We start from the raw sequence: 23,262 nt of genomic DNA, 5'->3' as shown, positions 1-23,262 counted from the left end.
TGCGACAGTGTGCTTGTAATACAGTCAGTGGTTCGTCACGGTGCTCTCTGCACTGGAGGTCGGGACGCCTATTTCTAGGCCTCCACACCGCTGGCGGTCTGCCTTTTTTGGTTGGCAGTCAGCGGTCCTGCTTGTGTAACTCGTAATAAGGCAGTCTGACAGACAGCCAACATGATGGTCTTTTTGGGACCGCCAATATGGCAGCATGGCGGTCCGGCCGCCAAACTCATAATGAGGCTCAAAGTTTCTTTGGAAATATAATCTTGGAAAGTGCTTTTTTTCTTATTGACTGAGATCACAATGCAATTTGCACTGATTTTTACTTGGGTTGAGATATTTACACAATAAATGTGGTCTACTTTTTAAATGAAAACTGCTCATGTTTTCAAAATTACATAACTGCAAATACGTGGTTGTATTACAAACTAATTTCAAAACTTCATTATATACAAGAACTTTAGCACCAATGAAGGAATAGAAAAAATGATTTTTGCATTCCCAAAGTGATTAAAACATGTATAATCCTCCAGATTAATATGCATACAAGTGAGAAATCCTTAACCGACTCTATTCTAAAACAATGAAAATATTCATTTTCCACAGACTGCAAGAGGAAAGGAATGCAAAACTTCCCACAATCTGCATTTAACAAAACCGTATTGTCAGGGAGCTGACATACCTGTTGTTTTCTTTAGCACAGCTGTGAAAATGGTAAATTAGTTTACCGTTATTTTCATTATAATGCACCACTCTGCAACCAAGCAAGAGTGCTCGCTATGTCATCTGTGTCACATTAAGATACTTGTGCTTTTTATGTTAATTGCAGTTTGTATTCAGGGACTTTTAGTCTAATGTTTTCATAATATAGGCAGTAGCTGTGTTATCCCATTGTACAAAGTGTTCTGGCTAAAAAAATTAAAATCACTTCCTGACGGTGTCATAGGCTTACTGATGGCTGTGCATGTGGTGCAGATGCCAATTGTAGTCCTCACCTATGTCTAATCATTATTGGATTGTTCCTAAAATGATGATAGGGACTGCACAGACTATTTAAAATACCTGATGCTGAAACTACAAGGCCCATGTCACTTGTCAGATAGCTCTGATGTCAGAGGCATGAACATATAAGCATGTAAGATCTGTGACACTTGAAAGATAGGTCTGGACTCTGAAGCTCGAGTCTGTAAGGTCTCTGCAACTGTTGATGAAGCTGTTTGAAGCTGAGCTTTTGATATCTGCGTAAGAGCAGGGATTGATCTGCTTACTATGTTAACCTGAGGAAAATGTCTGCTAAGGAGTGGGTCTGAATAATCTATTTAACATTACAGATAATTATACTGTCTGAGGATTAAGCCTTTAATATCTGTGTTACCTAACTGAAACGTCTGCAACTGACACCTGAAACTGTAATATAGGTGATTATGATGGCTAGCTCTGTTTCATCTCATAAGGTCCTTGTAGCCTATTTGTTACATTTGCTGTCGGGGGCTTCAGCCTCTAAACTAGATGTACCCAATGGATAACTCTGATGTCTGAGGCCAATAGGATCTGTCCAAATTTAGGCATACATCTCCTGTCTTAGCCCTAGTTTGGTAACCCAAGTACCAGATCTCAGCCAGCAGAACCTGGGATAGCACAGATGAGCAAAACTGTGCTGTGCAAAGCCTGAGGCTGAAAGATCTATGTGACCTTAGGGATAGTTTTGTTCTTTTGCCAGGCCACCGGAGGTCGCACCAGGTCATTTGAGACTGTCTTTGGGCATGTGACTCTATCCATGAGACTATGATTGTGGTGCCCAGCCATTTCAAGCTGCAGTTGGGCATCTGTAGATGTACTTAGGCATACAGTCACTATTTCATTTTATTGATTTTGCACTTGTAATGTACTTTACATGAGTGATGTTTTGTTTTTGTTCCAGCCTGCCTATTCTTGGACATTATTAATGGATCTTTGTGACAAAAGCAGTAACTCGTTAAGCTATCCACATAAAATACAGGGACATGTTTAACAAACAGTTGCGTCACTCTTTCGTCCCGCAGTGGGGCGCAAAAGCAAAACAATGCTGGCAATGCGTGACATTACCTGGCTTGGACTGATGAGCCTAGAGTAATGCAACACAGCACACATCGCGGCATTGCATTACCCTGCCCTGGGAAGGCGTTCCATGGGTGGAGTGTGAGTGTTCCCACTCGTCCACACAAGGATTTTGGTGAAATCCCAGATCTATATGGGAATGCATCAAGTTCCTATGCCTCTCCATTTGAGGCATAACAAGGAGAAATATATTTATTTCTCCTCGTTACTTCCTCTTCCTACGTGTGCTGCAATTTGCAGCACACATAGAGGGAGGAAATGCCTCTCAGGATTGTTTCTCAGCAGGAAGGTGCCCCTTCCTGCACAAAACCAATCCTGTCTGCAATGCAGTGCCTGCATTGACGCTGGGCAGCACATTGTGCTCCAGCACAAGGAAAAGACTGGAATGTTAAGTATTCCTGCCCTTTCCCTATCATGACTTGCTGCACTGCGTGATTTTTTGTTAAATATTCCCCACAGTTTGGGTATCTGCATGGTACACGTACTGTAGAGGCGGCATATTAACCCTCTGTACTACTTTATGAAGAGTCAGAATTGCCATTAGACAGACCTTCGCACTGTCGCCAGCTGGAGCATTATTCACCAGAGTAATCTTGACATTTTATTGCTGCCTGAAACTTGTGCTCACACAAGGAGCTCTGCAGCAGGTGCCTTTAAACCCATAAGTCATTTCTAAACACAGCACCCACCCCACCCACTGATCTGAGAAGCAGGTGCGGCTGCACTGGGTACACTGCCCTAAAGCCGGCCCTGGAACTACAGTAATCTGTGCTATAGAAAGTGTTCCAAGAGGACTCTGAGTCAGGAGTGCGCTATAGGTACAATTAGGTAAGAGGCATTGTGTTATTGTAAGGAAATGCCTCGTTGTTCATGGCAATCCCCACAGTTTACACTGATGCTGCTAGTTTTTCGACTCTGAGAGTGTACTGAGCCCTGCTTTCAAGACCTCAGTGCCAGTGTTCTGGGCCCTTACAAAACGTATGTTGAATTGGCTACCCCCAATTAACATAAGCTGACTTATTTATAAGTCCCTAGTATAAAGTACCAAGGGTACCCAGAGCACGTAAGACAGAGTGTCCCCCCAGAGCTGCAGCACTGGTGGTGCCACCACCTGGGTGTGACAAAGTATAAACTGACTCCCAGCCTGCCACTGCAGTCTGGAAATGCAGTTTTAAACTGCTATTTCTAAGTTGCCATTTAAACCGATGGGAAAGCACCCTCTTCCCTTAATATATGTAAAATCCCTCAGGCAGGGAGTTGCATATTAAGTAGGACATATGCTTTTAACATGTCCTGACAGTAACACTTCCACATTGCCATTTTTGTTGTGGAAAGGTTAGTAGCCCCATTGGCTAACACAGAGTTATTGGCTGACTTCTGAATGAGACTACTAAAATGGGTACTTCAAGGTATCAAATTAAGCATGACTTTTAACCTGACTTGATGCCCAAATCAAATTTAATCTGACTTTTAAGCAAAGGTAACTTCTAGAAAGTTGCCACTCTGTTGCCTACTCTGTCCAGTGGCCTTACACAGTTGTTGGCCACCAGACAGCCTTAAGCCCTCCTGGGGAGTAGTTTGAATGACTCCTAGGCCCAGGAACAATAGAAGTCTGCTACAGGGAGAGGAGTTACCTCCCCTTGCAAGAAGCCACTGAGGGGGTTGGCCCAAAAGGCGCGCTTCAAAGGCGAAGCCGCCTTTGGTGGGCAAATGGCAATCACACTCCTGAGGGGTTGCCTCTTTGCTCAGGTAGACAGGCTGGTGCTGGGAAGAGAGTAGGGAGACCTGTGCCCAAACCAGTTTATCCGTGGGCATGTGAGTTACAGGTTGCCACACCTCTAACGTGGGCTGCCAAGCTCCTAACATCCAACAAAGGGTTCAGACATCTTTGGAGTGGGCAGAATAGTGCAACCTGGGATTGCTAGATGCCACGCATAGCCAGAGGTTGCCACAGGGAGGGAGGGATCCTGGTAGCCCATTGGCTAGTGACCACATCAGCCCTCCAGGGCACTTTCTAGGCATAAATATGGCATCCCTGGCACACTGAAACTCAGATCACACCAGAACTGGAGAAAGGACTGAAGAAGCAGTGCCCCGCTGACCCCTTGAACTGGCAAGAGAGCATGCAGAATCTGCTGAACTGCACCTGCTGCACCTTGGGCTAGTCAAGAAAGGACTGTGCCTGTGGCTCCTTACTCATGGAAAAGTCATCCAAAGCCTCAGATCAAAGAAGTGACTCCAAGGGTCAGTCAGCTGATCCCATGGAACCAGCACCAGGGCCATCAAAGTTGAAGAAGCCCATTCCGGCAAGTCAGTAGCCACTTTTGGTGAATCGCTGCTGAACACCGCTGGGCATCCCAAGAGATAGATCCTCTCTGGCCGAAAATTGCTCCTCAGCCTGCCCGACAGGGAGTGTCATCTGAGTCCCGATTGGTAGCCCAAGATGGACATCAACCTTTACCGAAGGATACTGCTGGACCTGCTGTGTATGTAAATCAGTAGTCCAGCCACAGCTGGTTTTCTACTGGCTCTAAAAGGACTTTGAGGGACACAGATCCCTGTGGCCAGTCAACCTACCTAACCAGTGGACCAAGGAATAGCCTAAAGGACACTCATGTCAACCGCACAGCACCAGAACATCTTCCAGCATCATCAGCATCCTAAATCCCCAGCATGAGGACCACTACTTTGAATTTTATGGCGGTCTTGATGTGGTCTTGAGACTGCTTTGGTGACCAGGTAACTGTCCACTTACTCCTTAGCTTTCTGAACTTTACAGTTACCAATGCTCATTTGCATTTTAGACTAAACAGCTGAGATTTACGTTTTACTTAACAATCTAGATCCCCAGAACCCTCTGGAGGATTTTCCTCATTTTGGTGTCTCAAAATTTATAAAAAATAAATTCTATTTTTTAAAATTGGTGTTGGATTTCTTTTGTGATGTGCAACTTTCTTATTTCATTGTTTGGTGCTTCTAAATGCTTTACACTGGTTCCTTTTTTAAGGCTTGCTGCTCGAAGCCACAGCTAAGCCCAGGATAAGCTAAAGGTTTTGCAAATGAGCCTGAATGGACCCAAGACAGTATTTTGAGTGTATTACATGCTAAGGTCACACAACAAAACAAAATTATACACCAAAATCCTCATAGTAATGAAGACTGTGGCTGCCTAAGCCAAAAATGCTGATGCAAATCATTTTTTGCTGTGAGTTCACTTGGAGCAGTAGAGAAGCCAGAAAATTAAAACACCCACTACTTTATACCATACCTCCAAAGGCACTGCATGGACAAAGACCAAACCTCCTAAAAAAGTTCTGTTTGACCTGTCTTCCATACATCCATCATTGTACTCTGCATCATCACTTTTTTACCATCTATCCTATAACATCCATTTCACCCTTCCCCCCTTCCTTTCATACACCCATTCTCTCATCCTTCCTTCCATCCTTCCTTTCACTCATTCATCATTTACTTCTAACAGTTCACTCTTTTATCCATGCATGCTTTTAACATCTACCCTTTCACGATTCCTTCCATCTATCCATCCTGTAACCTATCTTAAAACCCCAAATTCCATAAATCCTTTTAGGCCATCCTTTATCATCTGTCCTTCTTTTTTAGAGCCTTCCTTCCCCCCTTTTTTGTTTCAGCTTTGATTAATTCTTTTTGCTCCTATTCTTAAAATCTTTGGCCCATATTTATAGTTTTTTAGCGCCCCATTTGCGCAATTTTTTTACGCAAAAGTGACGCAAACTTTCAAACTGCAATTGTATTTTGTAAGTATGCGCCGTTTTTGCACCAAAAAACGGCGCGAATTCGGCGCTAAAAAAGTATAAATATGGCCCTTTATTTTTTACAGGGCCTGGAAGCTGCCATTTGCTGCTAGACCACTCTGTTCTTCAAAAGTGTTTTAGCGCACCGTCTTTGCTTATCTTTTTTAGTTCGAGCGAAAGCATTCAACCTCGTCTATACTTTTAGTATACTTCTTATGGCTTAAAGTTATTTCATTTGTTGGTTGCAATGTCCTTTAAAAATTCTTGCTCGCTAGTGGTCAGTTCTGCCTTTTGATCCCTCCTTTTTCTGTTTCAGGGCAGTGACCAACTACTGTATTACTCCACTTTGGTTTCTTTATCTGTTGCTGTAACAGACTATTTTTGTCATTTCTTTGGTGCTCCCTTGTCACTGTGGCTGTTTTAGGCTGGTAGTTGCCTGCTTTTTTGCAGCATTCTATTACTTCTATTTCCATTTGTTTTGGCTTTCTTCCAGTGCTGTCTCCTAAAATAAGCTTATATTACAAAAGAAACACCTGGCCGTTTAGCTCACTGCTCATGAAAGCCACAATATGCCTTTTCTGGTAGAATGTAGCTAAACCTAGAAACAATGATGTGAAACTTGCTTAGCCTTGAATCTCATCTGAGTGTCTCTCTCCAGGGCCCCTTCCTGTCAATACTCACAACATCGCACACAGGGCATTGCTTATCTCTTTTATTGGGGCCATAAATCTTCTCAGCCTGCTCTGCTTGTTGAAATGCAAGGCGAGCATGCTTGCAAGACTTTTCATTCTGTTAAAATATAAAGAAAATACTTTTCCAGCCTCATTTTCTAATTTCTGTTCAGACTTTTACACAAGGTGAGGTAGTGCAGTCATCTTCTTGTCTCTCCTCAAGGACCTGTTTTTGAAGGGAGCACTGCGGTTCGCCTACTTGAAACATACTGTTGCTATTGTTTCTAAAAATGCTCACTGCTAAAGTGACACTTTGGTTTCTAGAAAATGTCCAAAAGTTATGGACACGGTTTCAAATGAAGGCTTAAATTTGTGCAGGCAGGGAATGTCTTTGGCTGGGGAGCGTAGGAGTCTGGAAAGGCGCAGCCAATGATTCTCATTCTCCTGCGACGAAGTAAACCATCCTTCGTGAAAACTGACTACAAGAACATAAAAAATACAAAAATATCATTTGTCAAGGCATCTTCGTTCTGAAGAAGGGTCATATTTTTTCCCTTTTATTTAAATTTAAAAGAACATTAATTCCTAGTCCAGGAGATGAAATGGAAAAAAAATATCTTTTCATGAGGGAGTAGGAGGAGCATTCTGTCAGTCATGCAGTGAATTAACATAGGCCCGAGCTGTCATCAATTAGACATGACCTCCTGAAGTGTTGCCACAAGGTTCATGTGGAGAGAGAAACAGGGGCATCAATGTTGGCCAAAAAAAAGTCACAGAGAGGCAGTGTCTGGCCAAATGCTCGAGGTTGGGGGTTGATTACGAAAAGAACATCACCACTCACCAAAATATCCTTTGCTTAATACAGATGGGGTGCACATGGATTTCATGGCATTTTCAGCAGCAGCTTGACAATTGCAGGCATCTGAAGGGAAAGTCCTGAGCGTGTAATGGTCGTGGTGTCTTTGATCATGGTCTTGCCTCACAATCTGATGTACAGGTATTCATCTTCTTTCCAAGCAGAGGCCATGCACTCTCAGAGATGACGATTTGTTCCTGTGTAGGGTTTTCATATACATAGTTGTTGTAAATGTTTTGCATGGAGTAGTACGAATCACTGGCAAGTTTTTCGGTGCCAGGAAGTGCCTGTTAAGGAAGTAGTCTGCTTTTGTCTAGAACCACGATCACTTTAGATAGTTGTGTGAAAATGGGGCAGTGATAAAAAAAATGTTTACATGTGGGGACTGTGTACTTTTTATATTGTATTGCAGCATTTTTTATAGAGCTTACTAACCCTATGTGGAATGCTGAAGCATTTGGCTACCTGAACAGCATGCTACACCCTGTAGGTAAGGTGTGTGGTTGGAAGCATGATGTATGTACAAAGTGTTTTATGGTCATGTGTGATGACTACTGAGTTGTGGTCATTATGGTATGGGATGCAGCATGTAGTAGAGTATTCGATGACTAGGTGTAAGATAGACACAGTTTTATGGTTTTCAGCATACTGCTAACTTTGCACAGCTCTTCAGGTCCCTTCATAGTATTTAATATGATATAGTCTCCTAAGCTGGTTACTGCACGCCCATCACTTTCATTTGTTCCTGGGCTTGCCTTTCAAAATTTACTTGATGTCATTGGCAAATGCCTTACGTTTGTCCCGCCTTGAGACTTTTTTTGTCACACCTTGCAGACTGGACTTGTTAAATGAATTATTGCACTATTGCTGATATATTTCAGCGTGGGCAAAATATTTTTTCTTTTGTCTTTCCCCTTCGTTCTGCATGGTGGTCATGGTGCTCACATCGCGAACAGGCACAACAGCATGAACTCGATCGGTGGTATTGAAGTGCTGGTCACGTAGTTCACAGTTACCTAAGCAGATTTATTTCTTGTGGCTCTCCCCTTAAAACACTTGAAATTGGAAATTGGCTTTACATAAAACAGAAATCCTCAAAGTGAGAGTGGCTCTCCCGGCACAGGGGGAGAGCCGATGCTACAATATTCACTGCACTCTAGAAACTCGCCTCATAATGCTGTGCAGGGCATTACTTTTACAAAACATTTTCGCCTGTAACTCAGCCTATCGTGGTCCTAGGACAATGGGACCACCACAAAAACGTTCAGCACAGTGCGTTCTTCCTGTCTACGTTATCTCTAGGTTCCCACATTATGTTAGTGGGGACTCCAAAATAATAACCCCTATCACCAGTTATTCTCTTTTCAAGCTCTCTCTTGGGAGGAGCTTTTGTTTTACAGCAGAGAGAAATTATGTTTTATGGGCCTTGTTTGTAATGTTATTGCAACAGACCTGCTAGCCCTGAAAATGTGTAATGCACTATGCCCTCTAGGTGCTAAATATCTGGTTTCACTGCATTATTTTCACCTGTTTTTTCATGGGCTTATGCCCTTTAGGACCTAGCAATACGGTTACATGACCATGTTTCTTACAAATTATATTTTTGCTATGGTGTTTTAAGCATTACAGTCAAATGCCAAAAGTTTATTTCTGATAAAGGTTTACTTGATAATTGTATATGTTTTGATAATCTCTCCTAATAATTATAACCATTATTCAGAACAACTTCCCATCCTTATTACACTATGACCGTTAGAGCACTGTTGATATATGTGGGTGACCCTTCTAGTTTATTTCTCCTCTGTGGCTTTCTTGTGGCTTTTTGGGGGGAATTCGGTTAGTCAGCCAGCAACTCTGATGGCGGTTGGTGAAAGTGGTATTCTATTGGAATTAGCATGGCAGATTTAAATTAGGATGTTGTGACGGGCTGTTGCAAACCGCAACAGACCTGCCTGATGTCGCGGCACAGACTGACCCTGCTGCTCCTGACCCCGAAGGGGAAGGTCCGTCGACCAATCCCCTACGACTTCCGGGAGCCGAAGGGCAGTGACAGCAGCTTTGCGCCCTTTCGGACGTAAAACCAGGGACAGCCACGGAGAAGGGGTCGGAAGTCAAGGAAAGTGAGTCAGAGACACCTGAGAACGCTGCGAAGAAAACGATGACCGGCAGCACCCCAAAACGGATCCGAGGAGCCATCTTTATCAAGGGAGGAGTAGGACAAAGCCAAGGAGAGACACAGAACAGCACCAGCTGCGCGGGAGGCGCCCAGCGAGAATTCCAGCCACGCTTCAGGAGAAGCGTGGCCTTTCCAAGTGCGTGCCAATTCTATGGAAGGGAAAGGAAGAGGTGGTTGGGAGGGGTTAAACAACTCATAGCATTTTTTGGTTGTTGAATGTTTGGGTTTTGGGACTTCTTTTGGGACACAACAAAGTGAAGGGAGTGTGGTGGTGGGGACAACACAAACAAAGGGCACTGAATGTGGTTGGAGGTTGGGGGGAGGGGAAGTAAGGAAGAACGATATCCACTCAAAGAAGACAGAAAGGAAGAAGAAGGGTTGAAATAAGACCCAGGAACGGAGACAGACATAGAAAGGTTCACCAGAGGCATTCACAAGTATTAAGAAAAGCAAAAGAAGAAATTAATAAAACCCACAGGAAAGGAGAAAGACCCTTAGAGGGGAAAAGGTGCACACAAGATACAGGTGACAGAGAAAAGGGAGCAAGAGAGAGAGAGAGAGAAATTGCCAACCACATAATAAAACCAAAGGATAGAGAAGGACAAAGACAGACAGGGAAAAGGGGAAGAAAGACAGGAAAACGGATGAAAAGATAAAACCTGTATTTAGGATAGCCTACTTACCAGTGCTTTATCTTTTGTTTTCCCACGTGCCTCCCGGGAGCCCTGGAAGAAGAAGACAGGAAGAGGAGAATCTGAACCGAAAAGATCATAAGAATAGGACACCGAACACTACGGAATACTTATCTTGCACAACAAAATAAAACTCACCTGAACTGTTGATCGCTGCCTTTGTGTCCTTATTGCGTCACCCGGCCACAGATGCTAAATAGCAAAATTTTCACTTTTTGCTGCAGATAGAGGAAGAAGGTAAATGGAAGTGCTTTAGTTATATGCAGAACCACTAGAATTATATGGCAGAAAAAGACTAAATTATGAGGCAGAGTTGACCAATTTATGTTACAAGAAAAGTCAGGTTATGAATTTAGAATGCCAATAGCTCTAACTCAAGAAAATGCGAGAACTACTGGATTGCAAATGCTTGTTTTAACTGCTTCAAGTGGCGTCTGCCATCCTGGAACAGTGAACAAACAATAATTAATGCCGGCTGCATGCGTGTGTTGATGTATTTGTATGCTTATGTTAATGCGCCTGGCCACTAAAGCACATGTGAACCCATACACGTTATCACCCTTATTTTTTATGTATTTTTATGTTTTTGTCAGTGTTGCGCAGACTCAGCAAAAAGCTTTTCTTTTTGTCATTGCTGCACAGCATCATCAAAAAACATTGTAAAGCCAATAAGCTGAAAAGACGAAACATATTGGCTTTGCCAATGCTCGTTTATTATTATCACTATTATTATTTTCTATGTTTTTTTTTGTTTATGTTAATTCTTTGATGTGAACTCATGGTTAGCTGTAACAGAGTGATATCGTTAGTAGAATGTAGGCTGAAGTGAGGTCAAGGACAGAAGGTTATGTTGTGATCATCAGTTAGTGGGTGTCAGGAGATGAGGATATAAGATGCAATCTGCTTGCCACTTGTGTAGAATTAAAATAAGGACTGGAACTTTTAGCCTGACGGCGTATTCTTTCCGCACATCTGTCTCACACATACACATGATTCACCTCTTTCTACATCCTTTTTAGTTGTGAAGAGAAATGCATTTGTGCGTGGATCATACAAATTCAAAGTTACTAAAATGCCTTGGTCACAGTACCTCTATCTACACAAAACCTTCAAAGAAAGTCGTCGATAGGCTGCAAAGGTTACAAACGCAAGCTACCAGAGTGCCCCCGAAAGAGGTTCAAGCTGACCTGTACAGTTCCTACTGGGACATGGGCCCAAAGCACCTACACTAAGTGACCTCCCATTCTACTCCAACCAGAAACCTACACTTGTCAACTGCGCATTTAACTCATTGCCAAAACTTCAGACGATTGAAAAAACTGGAAGATTCCTAGGTGTGCAGGGACCAAAACTGTGGAATGCTTAGAACCGCAATCTGAGCAACATATCAAACTACTTGCTATCCGGGAATCAGATGAAAAAGTAACTTTTGTGCAAGAATGCGCACCAGACGCAAGGATAACTCTGCGAGGGGAGAGAGCCAACATCGGCACACTGGTTTACATGCATTGGCGCATATCCACGCATGCGCAGGGGGCACCAGGGCATGAACAGAAGAGAAGCTTCATCACACCACAAACTGGGCTCCACTGTGCAATGCAGTAGTCAACCTGGGCCTGAGCACACAGATTCAGCGTTAGGTGCAGAGAAACTGTTCTTTGCAAGCAAGTTCTAACGAAGTGTGTTTCCTTGAAATCATGACATTAACAGACCGTTATTTTAGGCTTTAAATACTAGTATCAGCTCTTCTTTATCAAACACAAAAAAATAGCATTTTTAGCCTGACAGCAGTGAAATGTTATCAGATGTGATTATTCAGACGCCAGCTGTGGGACTACTCTGTGAACCTGTAAGCTCCAGGTAGAACTGCGCAATCCTGAGGATGCTGTACTCTTTCCTGACGGTAGAGGTTGCATTTTCCAAGCGTCTGTTTCACCATTTGATTCAGTGACTCAGAAATAGATTGCTGTATTGAGCTCATAGTGCCAGTTTCTGTGAGAGGAAGGGACATGTGGCGTGGTATCGTGTATGGCAAGGCTGCATTGTTACCGACGAGAATATGCTCCGAGTTAAGTCATATGCCAGCTCTGAGCTACAGCAGAGCTGCTCTGCTTGGTGAGATCTGACGTCAGACTCTGTTCTTCATGAAAAGCCGTCTCTTTCACTAAAAGGTTATGTGCATTTACACCTGATCAGTGCACATGTATGTGCACAGCGTGGCCACTGACTTGTAACTGCGAATGGCAGGCCAAGCACCAAAGGAGTTTCAAAGTTTAATTGCAGAGATAAACTCTGAAGACATGTATCAGGAGGAAAAGATCAAAGTTTATGCATCAACCCCAGAATAATATGGCGAAATTGCTCAGGGGTGTGCAGTGGTGTAGCGAGGGTGTCACTGGCCATAGTACAAGCAAGGAATAAGGGCCCGACCCCTGGTTTGGGTACTGAAATAAAATAATAATTAGGGGTTAGTGGATCCCTCAGGAACCTGGCCCAGGAGCCACTACGCCTGCTGCAACATTAATAGCTACACCTTGGAGCTGTGGGTACCTAAGTGAAACTGTGATCTTGCAATCAAGTCTTTCTGGGCAGTGAGGGAAATGCTCTTCTCTGGAGTGTGCTTTGTCTTTGAGCTAATAATAGGTGGCGCGTCAGCTGTATATTTTTGACTTTCGTATGCCCGCGTGCTTGAAGCATTTCACTGAGGTGGGAGGCTGGAAGAGGAAGCATAGCGCAGGACTGACAGAGGAACACCTATCCCGTACACTGATCACAGTAAATGCTTCAAAGAGTCCACCCATGAGTGTGGGCGGAGTAGCCTATAGGAATGCACTGGATACATGAGAATTGTCTGTAGAATCTAACCAGGAGCAACTGAGAAGCATCCCATAGGGCGCACAGGCTACATGCAGCCAGGGTAAATATCCTTTTCTATCCGGCCAGGAGTGACGGAGGAATAACCCAGGGAATGCACTGGTTACAGCCACCCACAGTAGCATATGAAGCAGGGTCCACATAAGGGTGAACAATGGAGCAGTCCACAACTTGCACTGCTTACAGCCCTCCAAAAGAACACACCCTATAGGGTCCAGCCAGGAGCATCAGAGGAGCAGACCACAGCATGCACTGGTTATTAGCAGCCAGGGTAACCTAGTCTATATTCTGTTCACCCAGGAGCAACCCGGTGGAGTTAACATGCTGGGTATCCGGTGCTACCAAATGATAGTAATGGTAGTAGGGTAATGCCATACAAAAAATATAACTGGTAGGTTAGATGAAGTGAATAGAGGGGACTTTATGTGTGAGAGATATGCGAAGGGGAAAGTGTGTCCCATAGGCTCCAGCGGTCCGCATCATGCATACAGAACATTTTTACCCTCCTTGAACTTCATATACATGGCTTGGATCATCTATTGGAGAGGCTAAAAGGGCTGAGAGTAGGCGCCTTGTGCGGAGGTGCGTCCACCTGGTGAATCAGGAAGTGGCCCCGCTAAGAGCAGATCACATGCTTCCCCCAGTATTGATTTCCCATATAGATGCCAGCTCCTATGTGCGGTGGTAGGTTTAGGCCAGTCAAGGGAGGCAGGTTTGTGTGGTTTCTTCCTCTCTGTGGACAGCTGGATGTGGTACTCATACCGTCGAGGAGGAAGAGGTTAAGCAGGGTCTGAGGGGTAGGCACTTAAAGTGCAATTGATTGAATGCATCTAAGCATTATACCCTTAAACATTTAGCAACCGTTTCTATAAAGATATAGGCCATCGCCTGGGATCAGGTTGAATTGAATTCCAGGTATATGTAAGTCATTGGCATCCCATGAAACTCTTTGAAGCTTAGCGCAAGCCTTGGTTCAATGCTCATATTTTCAGTGGAGAAATTCATGGCTCTGCATTGCGGGAAAATACACACTTTTGCAGCTGGTAGTTGTAAAACCACATGTATGATTAATAGTGTTTTTTTCATAAATATCTATCTAACAATACATTCTGGTCGATTTTAGAATGGTCTTTCCTATGATTTTTTCTGTGGCGATCTTTAACAAACATGCCCGGTTTCTTGGCTGAGACAGCATGTAGGAGGCTGGACTGGCTTGTAGTGAGTACCAAGGGGTACTTGCACCTTGCACCAGGCCCAGTTATCCCTTATTAGTGTATAGGGTGTTTAGCAGCTTAGGCTGATAGATAATGGTAGCTTAGCAGAGCAGCTTAGGCTGAACTAGGAGACGAGTGAAGCTCCTACAGTACCACCTAGTGTCATATGCACAATATCATAAGAAAACACAATACACAGTTATACTAAAAATAAAGGTACTTTATTTTTATGACAATATGCCAAAGTATCTTAGAGTGTACCCTCAGTGAGAGGATAGGAAATATACACAAGATATATATACACAATAGCAAAAATATGCAGTATAGTCTTAGAAAACAGTGCAAACAATGTATAGTTACAATAGGATGCAATGGGGAAACATAGGGATAGGGGCAACGCAAACCATATACTCCAAAAGTGGAATGCGAACCACGAATGGACCCCAAACCTATGTGACCTTGTAGAGGGTCGCTGGGACTATTAGAAAATAGTGAGAGTTAGAAAAATAACCCTCCCCAAGACCCTGAAAAGTGAGTGCAAAGTGCACTAAAGTTCCCCTAAGGACAAAGAAGTCGTGTTAGAGGAATAATGCAGGAAAGACACAAACCAACAATGCAACAACGCTGGATTTCCAATCTGGAGTACCTGTGGAACAAGGGGACCAAGTCCAAAAGTCACAAGCAAGTCGGAGATGGGCAGATGCCCAGGAAATGCCAGCTGCGGGTGCAAAGAAGCTTCTACTGGACAGAAGAAGCTGCGGTTTCTGCAGGAACGCAAAGGGCTAGAGACTTCCCCTTTGGAGGACGGATCCGTCTCGCCTTGTAGAGTTGTGCAGAAGTATTTTCCCGCCGAAAGAACGCCAACAAGACTTGCTAGCTGCAAATCGTGCGGTTAGCGTTTTTGGACGCTGCTGTGGCCCAGGAGGGACCAGGAGGTCGCATATTGTACCAGGAGGTAGAGGGGACGTCGAGCAAGACAAGGAGCCCTCTTAGCAGCAGGTAGCACCCGGAGAAGTGCCAGAAACAGGCACTACGAGGATGCGTGAAACGGTGCTCACCCGAAGTTACACAAAGGAGTCCCACGTCGCCGGAGAACAACTTAGAAAGTCGTGCAATGCAGGTTAGAGTGCCGTGGACCCAGGCTTGGCTGTGCACAAAGAATTTCTGCCGGAAGTGCACATGGGCCGGAGTAGCTGCAAAAGTCGCGGTTCCCAGCAATGCAGTCTAGCGAGGTGAGGCAAGGACTTACCTCCACCAAACTTGGACTGAAGAGTCACTGGACTGTGGGGGTCACTTGGACAGAGTTGCTGGATTCGAGGGACCTCGCTCGTCGTGCTGAGAGGAGACCCAAGGGACCGGTAATGCAGCTTTTTGGTGCCTGCGGTTGCAGGGGGAAGATTCCATCGACCCACGGGAGATTTCTTCGGAGCTTCTAGTGCAGAGAGGAGGCAGACTACCCCCACAGCATGCACCACCAGGAAAACAGTCGAGAAGGCGGCAGGATCAGCGTTACAGAGTTGCAGTAGTCGTCTTTGCTACTATGTTGCAGGTTTGCAGGCTTCCAGCGCGGTCAGCAGTCGATTCCTTGGCAGAAGGTGAAGAGAGAGATGCAGAGGAACTCGGATGAGCTCTTGCATTCGTTATCTAAAGTTTCCCCAGAGACAGAGACTCTAAATAGCCAGAAAAGAGGGTTTGGCTACCTAGGAGAGAGGATAGGCTAGCAACACCTGAAGGAGCCTATCAGAAGGAGTCTCTGACGTCACCTGGTGGCACTGGCCACTCAGAGCAGTCCAGTGTGCCAGCAGCACCTCTGTTTCCAAGATGGCAGAGGTCTGGAGCACACTGGAGGAGCTCTGGACACCTCCCAGGGGAGGTGCAGGTCAGGGGAGTGGTCACTCTCCTTTCCTTTGTCCAGTTTCGCGCCAGAGCAGGGCTAAGGGGTCCCCTGAACCGGTGTAGACTGGCTTATGCAGAATTGGGCACATCTGTGCCCAAGAAAGCATTTCCAGAGGCTGGGGGAGGCTACTCCTCCCCTGCCTTCACACCATTTTCCAAAGGGAGAGGGTGTAACACCCTCTCTCAGAGGAAGTCCTTTGTTCTGCCATCCTGGGCCAGGCCTGGCTGGACCCCAGGAGGGCAGCTGCCTGTCTGAGGGGTTGGCAGCAGCAGCAGCTGCAGTGAAACCCCAGGAAGGGCAGTTTGGCAGTACCAGGGTCTGTGCTACAGACCACTGGGATCATGGGATTGTGCCAACTATGCCAGGATGGTATAGAGGGGGCAATTCCATGATCATAGACATGTTACATGGCCATATTCGGAGTTACCATTGTGAAGCTACATATAGGTAGTGACCTATATGTAGTGCACGCGTGTAATGGTGTCACCACACTCACAAAGTCCGGGGAATTGGCCCTGAATAATGTGGGGGCACCTTGGCTAGTGCCAGGGTGCCCTCACACTAAGTAACTTTGCACCTAACCTTTACTAGGTAAAGGTTAGACATATAGGTGACTTATAAGTTACTTAAGTGCAGTGAAAAATGGCTGTGAAATAACGTGGACGTTATTTCACTCAGGCTGCAGTGGCAGGCCTGTGTAAGAATTGTCAGACCTCCCTATGGGTGGCAAAAGAAATGCTGCAGCCCATAGGGATCTCCTGGAACCCCAATACCCTGGGTACCTTAGTACCATATACTAGGGAATTATAAGGGTGTTCCAGTAAGCCAATGTAAATTGGTAAAATTGGTCACTAGCCTGTTAGTGACGATTTGGAAAGAAATGAGAGAGCATAACCACTGAGGTTCTGATTAGCAGAGCCTCAGTGAGACAGTTAGTCACTACACAGGTAACACATTCAGGCACACTTATGAGCACTGGGGCCCTGGGTTACCAGGGTCCCAGTGACACATACAACTAAAACAACATATATACAGTGAAAAATGGGGGTAACATGCCAGGCAAGATGGTACTTTCCTACACAACCCCCCCCAAACGAAGGACAATAAGACTAGCCATGACCTGATGAGTCTTCATTGTCTAAGTGGAAATATCTGGAGAGTCCATCTGCATTGGAGTGGCTACTCCCAGGTCTATGTTCCACTGTATAGTCCATTCCCTGTAGGGATATGGACCACCTCAACAATTTAGGATTTTCACCTTTCATTTGTTTTAGCCAAAGTAGAGGTTTGTGGTCTGTCTGAACAATGAAGTGAGTGCCAAACAGGTATGGCCTCAACTTCTTCAGCCAAAGTATCTTAGAGTGTACCCTCAGTGAGAGGATAGGAAATATACACAAGATATATATACACAATAGCAAAAATATGCAGTATAGTCTTAGAAAACAGTGCAAACAATGTATAGTTACAATAGGATGCAATGGGGAAACATAGGGATAGGGGCAACGCAAACTATACACTCCAAAAGTGGAATGCGAACCACGAATGGACCCCAAACCTATGTGACCTTGTAGAGGGTCGCTGGGACTATTAGAAAATAGTGAGAGTTAGAAAAATAACCCTCCCCAAGACCCTGAAAAGTGAGTGCAAAGTGCACTAAAGTTCCCCTAAGGACAAAGAAGTCGTGTTAGAGGAATAATGCAGGAAAGACACAAACCAACAATGCAACAACGCTGGATTTCCAATCTGGAGTACCTGTGGAACAAGGGGACCAAGTCCAAAAGTCACAAGCAAGTCGGAGATGGGCAGATGCCCAGGAAATGCCAGCTGCGGGTGCAAAGAAGCTTCTACTGGACAGAAGAAGCTGCGGTTTCTGCAGGAACGCAAAGGGTTAGAGACTTCCCCTTTGGAGGACGGATCCCTCTCGCCTTGTAGAGTCGTGCAGAAGTGTTTTCCCGCCGAAAGAACGCCAACAAGCCTTGCTAGCTGCAAATCGTGCGGTTAGCGTTTTTGGACGCTGCTGTGGCCCAGGAGGGACCAGGAGGTCGCAAATTGGACCAGGAGGTAGAGTGGACGTCGAGCAAGACAAGGAGCCCTGTTAGCAGCAGGTAGCACCCGGAGAAGTGCCAGAAACAGGCACTACGAGGATGCGTGAAACGGTGCTCACCCGAAGTTACACAAAGGAGTCCCACGTCGCCGGAGACCAACTTAGAAAGTCTTGTAATGCAGGTTAGAGTGCCGTGGACCCAGGCTTGGCTGTGCACAAAGGATTTCCGCCGGAAGTGCACAGGGGCCGGAGTAGCTGCAAAAGTCGCAGTTCCCAGCAATGCAGTCTAGCGAGGTGAGGCAAGGACTTACCTCCACCAAACTTGGACTGAAGAGTCACTGGACTGTGGGGGTCACTTGGACAGAGTTGCTGGATTCGAGGGACCTCGCTCGTCGTGCTGAGAGGAGACCCAAGGGACCGGTAATGCAGCTTTTTGGTGCCTGCGGTTGCAGGGGGAAGATTCCGTCGACCCACGGGAGATTTCTTCGGAGCTTCTAGTGCAGAGAGGAGGCAGACTACCCCCACAGCATGCACCACCAGGAAAACATTCGAGAAGGCGGCAGGATCAGCGTTACAGAGTTGCAGTAGTCGTCTTTGCTACTATGTTGCAGGTTTGCAGGCTTCCAGCGCGGTCAGCAGTCGATTCCTTGGCAGAAGGTGAAGAGAGAGATGCAGAGGAACTCGGATGAGCTCTTGCATTCGTTATCTAAAGTTTCCCCAGAGACTCTAAATAGCCAGAAAAGAGGGTTTGGCTACCTAGGAGAGAGGATAGGCTAGCAACACCTGAAGGAGCCTATCAGAAGGAGTCTCTGACGTCACCTGGTGGCACTGGCCACTCAGAGCAGTCCAGTGTGCCAGCAGCACCTCTGTTTCCAAGATGGCAGAGGTCTGGAGCACACTGGAGGAGCTCTGGACACCTCCCAGGGGAGGTGCAGGTCAGGGGAGTGGTCACTCCCCTCTCCTTTGTCCAGTTTCGCGCCAGAGCAGGGCTAAGGGGTCCCCTGAACCGGTGTAGACTGGCTTATGCAGAATTGGGCACATCTGTGCCCAAGAAAGCATTTCCAGAGGCTGGGGGAGGCTACTCCTCCCCTGCCTTCACACCATTTTCCAAAGGGAGAGGGTGTAACACCCTCTCTCAGAGGAAGTCCTTTGTTCTGCCATCCTGGGCCAGGCCTGGCTGGACCCCAGGAGGGCAGCTGCCTGTCTGAGGGGTTGGCAGCAGTAGCAGCTGCAGTGAAACCCCAGGAAGGGCAGTTTGGCAGTATCAGGGTCTGTGCTACAGACCACTGGGATCATGGGATTGTGCCAACTATGCCAGGATGGTATAGAGGGGGCAATTCCATGATCATAGACATGTTACATGGCCATATTCGGAGTTACCATTGTGAAGCTACATATAGGTAGTGACCTATATGTAGTGCACGCGTGTAATGGTGTCCCCGCACTCACAAAGTCCGGGGAATTGGCCCTGAACAATGTGGGGGCACCTTGGCTAGTGCCAGGGTGCCCTCACACTAAGTAACTTTGCACCTAACCTTTACTAGGTAAAGGTTAGACATATAGGTGACTTATAAGTTACTTAAGTGCAGTGAAAAAAGGCTGTGAAATAACGTGGACGTTATTTCACTCAGGCTGCAGTGGCAGGCCTGTGTAAGAATTGTCAGAGCTCCCTATGGGTGGCAAAAGAAATGCTGCAGCCCATAGGGATCTCCTGGAACCCCAATACCCTGGGTACCTTAGTACCATATACTAGGGAATTATAAGGGTGTTCCAGTAAGCCAATGTAAATTGGTAAAATTGGTCACTAGCCTGTTAGTGACAATTTGGAAAGAAATGAGAGAGCATAACCACTGAGGTTCTGATTAGCAGAGCCTCAGTGAGACAGTTAGTCACTACACAGGTAACACATTCAGGCACACTTATGAGCACTGGGGCCCTGGGTTACCAGGGTCCCAGTGACACATACAACTAAAACAACATATATACAGTGAAAAATGGGGGTAACATGCCAGGCAAGATGGTACTTTCCTACACAGCAACTGCTAACTTAACATGTTCCGCAGCATTGATCTCTTGTTATTCAGTTTAAAAATTAACTATGTAAAGATCATTTATTATCACGACTTTTGTTAAATGTTTCTTTTTTTAACAAAAGCCATTTGAGTCTGCTATTTCTTACCATCAGATGTAGTCCTTTCTGGATAAAAATGCATTTTCTTGCCCTTCGTGTTATTTTACTCACTTCTGGCTACACAAAGCCTAAGATTGGTGAGTTTCCTAAAGCGATGTAACTTTTATGCAACACATCTACGTTGAATTTCAAGTTTTTGATATCATGTCAAAACTTTTACGGAATGCAAATCTGCACTCCATCATATAGCACTTTGCAATTCTAAACAACGTTTGTGTGTGTGACTTAAGTCTCCTTGCATAGCTATGCAACCAGGAATACAGAAAGCAATATTTGTAGCCAAATCCAGATTACAAGTTCTATTTCTGATGCAAATGTGCAACTAGGCTTCCACGGTTCTTAGTCATGTTTAAGACAGACTTGGCTGGCAGACAACAGAGATTGTCTTAGGTTACAGAGCTCTTAGTTACACCTGCGCCATTAGAGTGATCACCCGGGCTACACCATTCTCAGTGACCCTGAAAAAGGAGAGAAAGCAGAGCTATCCATTGGGTTGTGCAGACAGAAGAGCTAATTATTTACTTGTTGAAGAACAATTTGTGTCACCTGTGCCATCAGTCGAATGAAACATTTGAGCACATTCTATGTATATGTCCAAATGTATTAATTGATCGAAGAATCCTACTGCATATAGAATTCTTAGCACTGGGTGTCACAACCTGTACTTTGGCAGCAATAATGGCGCTAAACCCTCAAAATGATATGTTGAATGTCCGGCTGGTGCACAAATCATCGTCAGGGGTTTAACCATGCTAGTGGGTATTGGGGAGCGTTGTTCTTTTATTATTCCCCTCCCGACTGTCACTAAAAACACATAACCCCTAACTGGGTGGCGGTGCGTTCCATGTGGCTAAGGGGGTGTTATTAGCTCTCGCATATAGTAGGGCTGCTAGGGGCAGGGTCTGAATATTACGGTTCCCTATCCCTACCTCTCTCCTAGTACATTTAGTCAGTGCAGTATGGGACAACAGGGCTCGCTCCAGGCCCTAAAAGCTCATAGAAGCAGAAAGGTTCTTGTTACAAATTTTGCACATGATAGGGCTGGTAGGGGCATGGTCTGAAGATCATTGCTCCCTATCCCGACCATTCACCTAGTACTTTTAGCCAAAGTAGTAAGGGGCAATAGAGTTCGTTCCAGGACCCCACAAGCTAGTTACAAATTAGTTTTATTCTTTATGCTTGCTTATTGTATGATTAGTGTTTTTCCTGTACTTTTTACCCAGTGGTTAACAATGTATTTAGGAATTATTTATGACTGGGTTGTTAGAGGTAGGGCGTGAGGATCTTTGATTATTGGAGTTTGTTTCTGACCCCACTGGTGCGGTCCTCGCAGTATTAATTTAGTCAATCACGCTTGCACAATGCACCTTCAGCTCGTTTAGCTGCCTGTACAGAAGCTCGCACAACACACTTTCTAGTTGGATTGCATATCTAGGGGGTTAGGAGAGGTTTATCCTAACTATTGTCTTAGTTTTAATTCTGCCCCACGAGTGGAATGCACTCATAGAACGAATATTTGTGTGGTTTTTGTATGTAAGCACGCACAATTAATTTTTTATTTGGGCTGAGGATATAGGAGGCCAGGAGAAAATTGACCCTCCCATTGTATCAGGTAGAATTCTTAGTCCTATAATTGGTTGTATGAAGTCATTGGCAAATTAGGTGTGAATTAAAAACCCTGTTAGTTCCACAAATCCGTCACCAGTTACCACATGAGGTTTGCTATATGATTGTTGCACATGTAAGCTTAATATGTGATTTTTATTATTTATTTCTTGATTATATGTTTATGGTTTTAATTAAAGTATCTACTACTACTATAATTTATTTACTTACAGTTGTATTATTCATCCCCAGGCTACTTATGGGTTTACTTTATCTATGGTTTTATTAAGCATGAGTAGACTGCATCTTGGTGAAAGTGCTGGAACCAGAAGTGTGTGCCTCAAGTACCTCTATGCAATGCCAATTTCAGCTTCAACAGACCATTTTGAGCATTTGTAGCACAAACTCTCAAATGTTTGCCAAGCACTGTTTGGTGTGCAATTTGGTGTAGTTAGTGATAGTGTCAGGGATTCTTTATAAAGCACCAGCACTCCTCTTCATGACCTGGAAGTTCCGGACCCCAGGATACAGCCTAAAATCAGTCACTGTTGCGTCTTCACACGAGTCATCCCAAGTTGCGGGATGCCTACCCCCATACAGCACATTACACAAAGGGTAACTCAAAGATGACCCGAAGGACCTGGGTAAATCATAATACATGACTACAGTGGCCCACTCTGCAAAAATTCTTCTATTTAAAGGCCGAGAACATCCGTTGTTCTTCATCATGTCCCCACAATTCTTCAAAATAATAAATTAATTCACTTTCCACAACGCGGCGTGAGCTCTTGCCCAAAAAAGCAGGAAGTACTTCAAGCAGGAGCTCACGCCTTGTTGTGGAAAGTGAATTTATTGCCCGGTCACTGAGATTTATGGTTTCCTAAGGAAGACGGGACACGGAAATTTACGGGCACAGAATTCTTCAGGGATTCGACCAATTGAGGATTAGTGCCAATGGAACTTGAACGTTCCTAACCTGAGGGATTTATATGGTACACCATCCCCGGTACCGAGGTATGGGAAGTAATTATACCATTTGGAGTTCTACATCTGAAAATGTCTAAGAGATTTTCTGATAACGATGCCAGAGAGTTCTTTGTTCGTTCATGGAAGGGAGGAGATTTTCTCTGCATTGAGAGGCCAGTTGTACCTTTTCACTAAATTTGACCTTTGTC

At 45.0% G+C, this 23,262-nt stretch overlaps 1 protein-coding gene and 1 long non-coding RNA gene across 4 annotated transcripts in view; one reads left to right on the top strand and one right to left on the bottom strand.

Moving 5' to 3' along the window:
• Nucleotides 1-23,262, top strand: part of AMPD2 (adenosine monophosphate deaminase 2) — a 353,387-nt gene that overhangs the window by 66,694 nt on the left and 263,431 nt on the right. The window lies entirely within an intron of this gene.
• The window catches only part of LOC138299796 (uncharacterized), a 148,375-nt gene that overhangs the window by 120,256 nt on the left and 4,857 nt on the right, over nt 1-23,262 (bottom strand). For both annotated transcript variants that reach the window (XR_011204835.1, XR_011204834.1), the window contains exons 2-3: nt 10,401-10,480; nt 10,254-10,324 (exon numbers count right to left, since the gene is read on the bottom strand). This is a non-coding gene — a long non-coding RNA (uncharacterized lncRNA). The remainder of the gene's footprint in view (nt 1-10,253; nt 10,325-10,400; nt 10,481-23,262) is intronic.

Source organism: Pleurodeles waltl, chromosome 6, assembly GCF_031143425.1.
Source record: "Pleurodeles waltl isolate 20211129_DDA chromosome 6, aPleWal1.hap1.20221129, whole genome shotgun sequence".
Classification (NCBI taxonomy): domain Eukaryota; kingdom Metazoa; phylum Chordata; class Amphibia; order Caudata; family Salamandridae; genus Pleurodeles; species Pleurodeles waltl.
The sequence above is the reverse complement of the archived record's forward strand: the minus strand, read 5'-3'. Positions and strand labels throughout refer to the sequence as shown.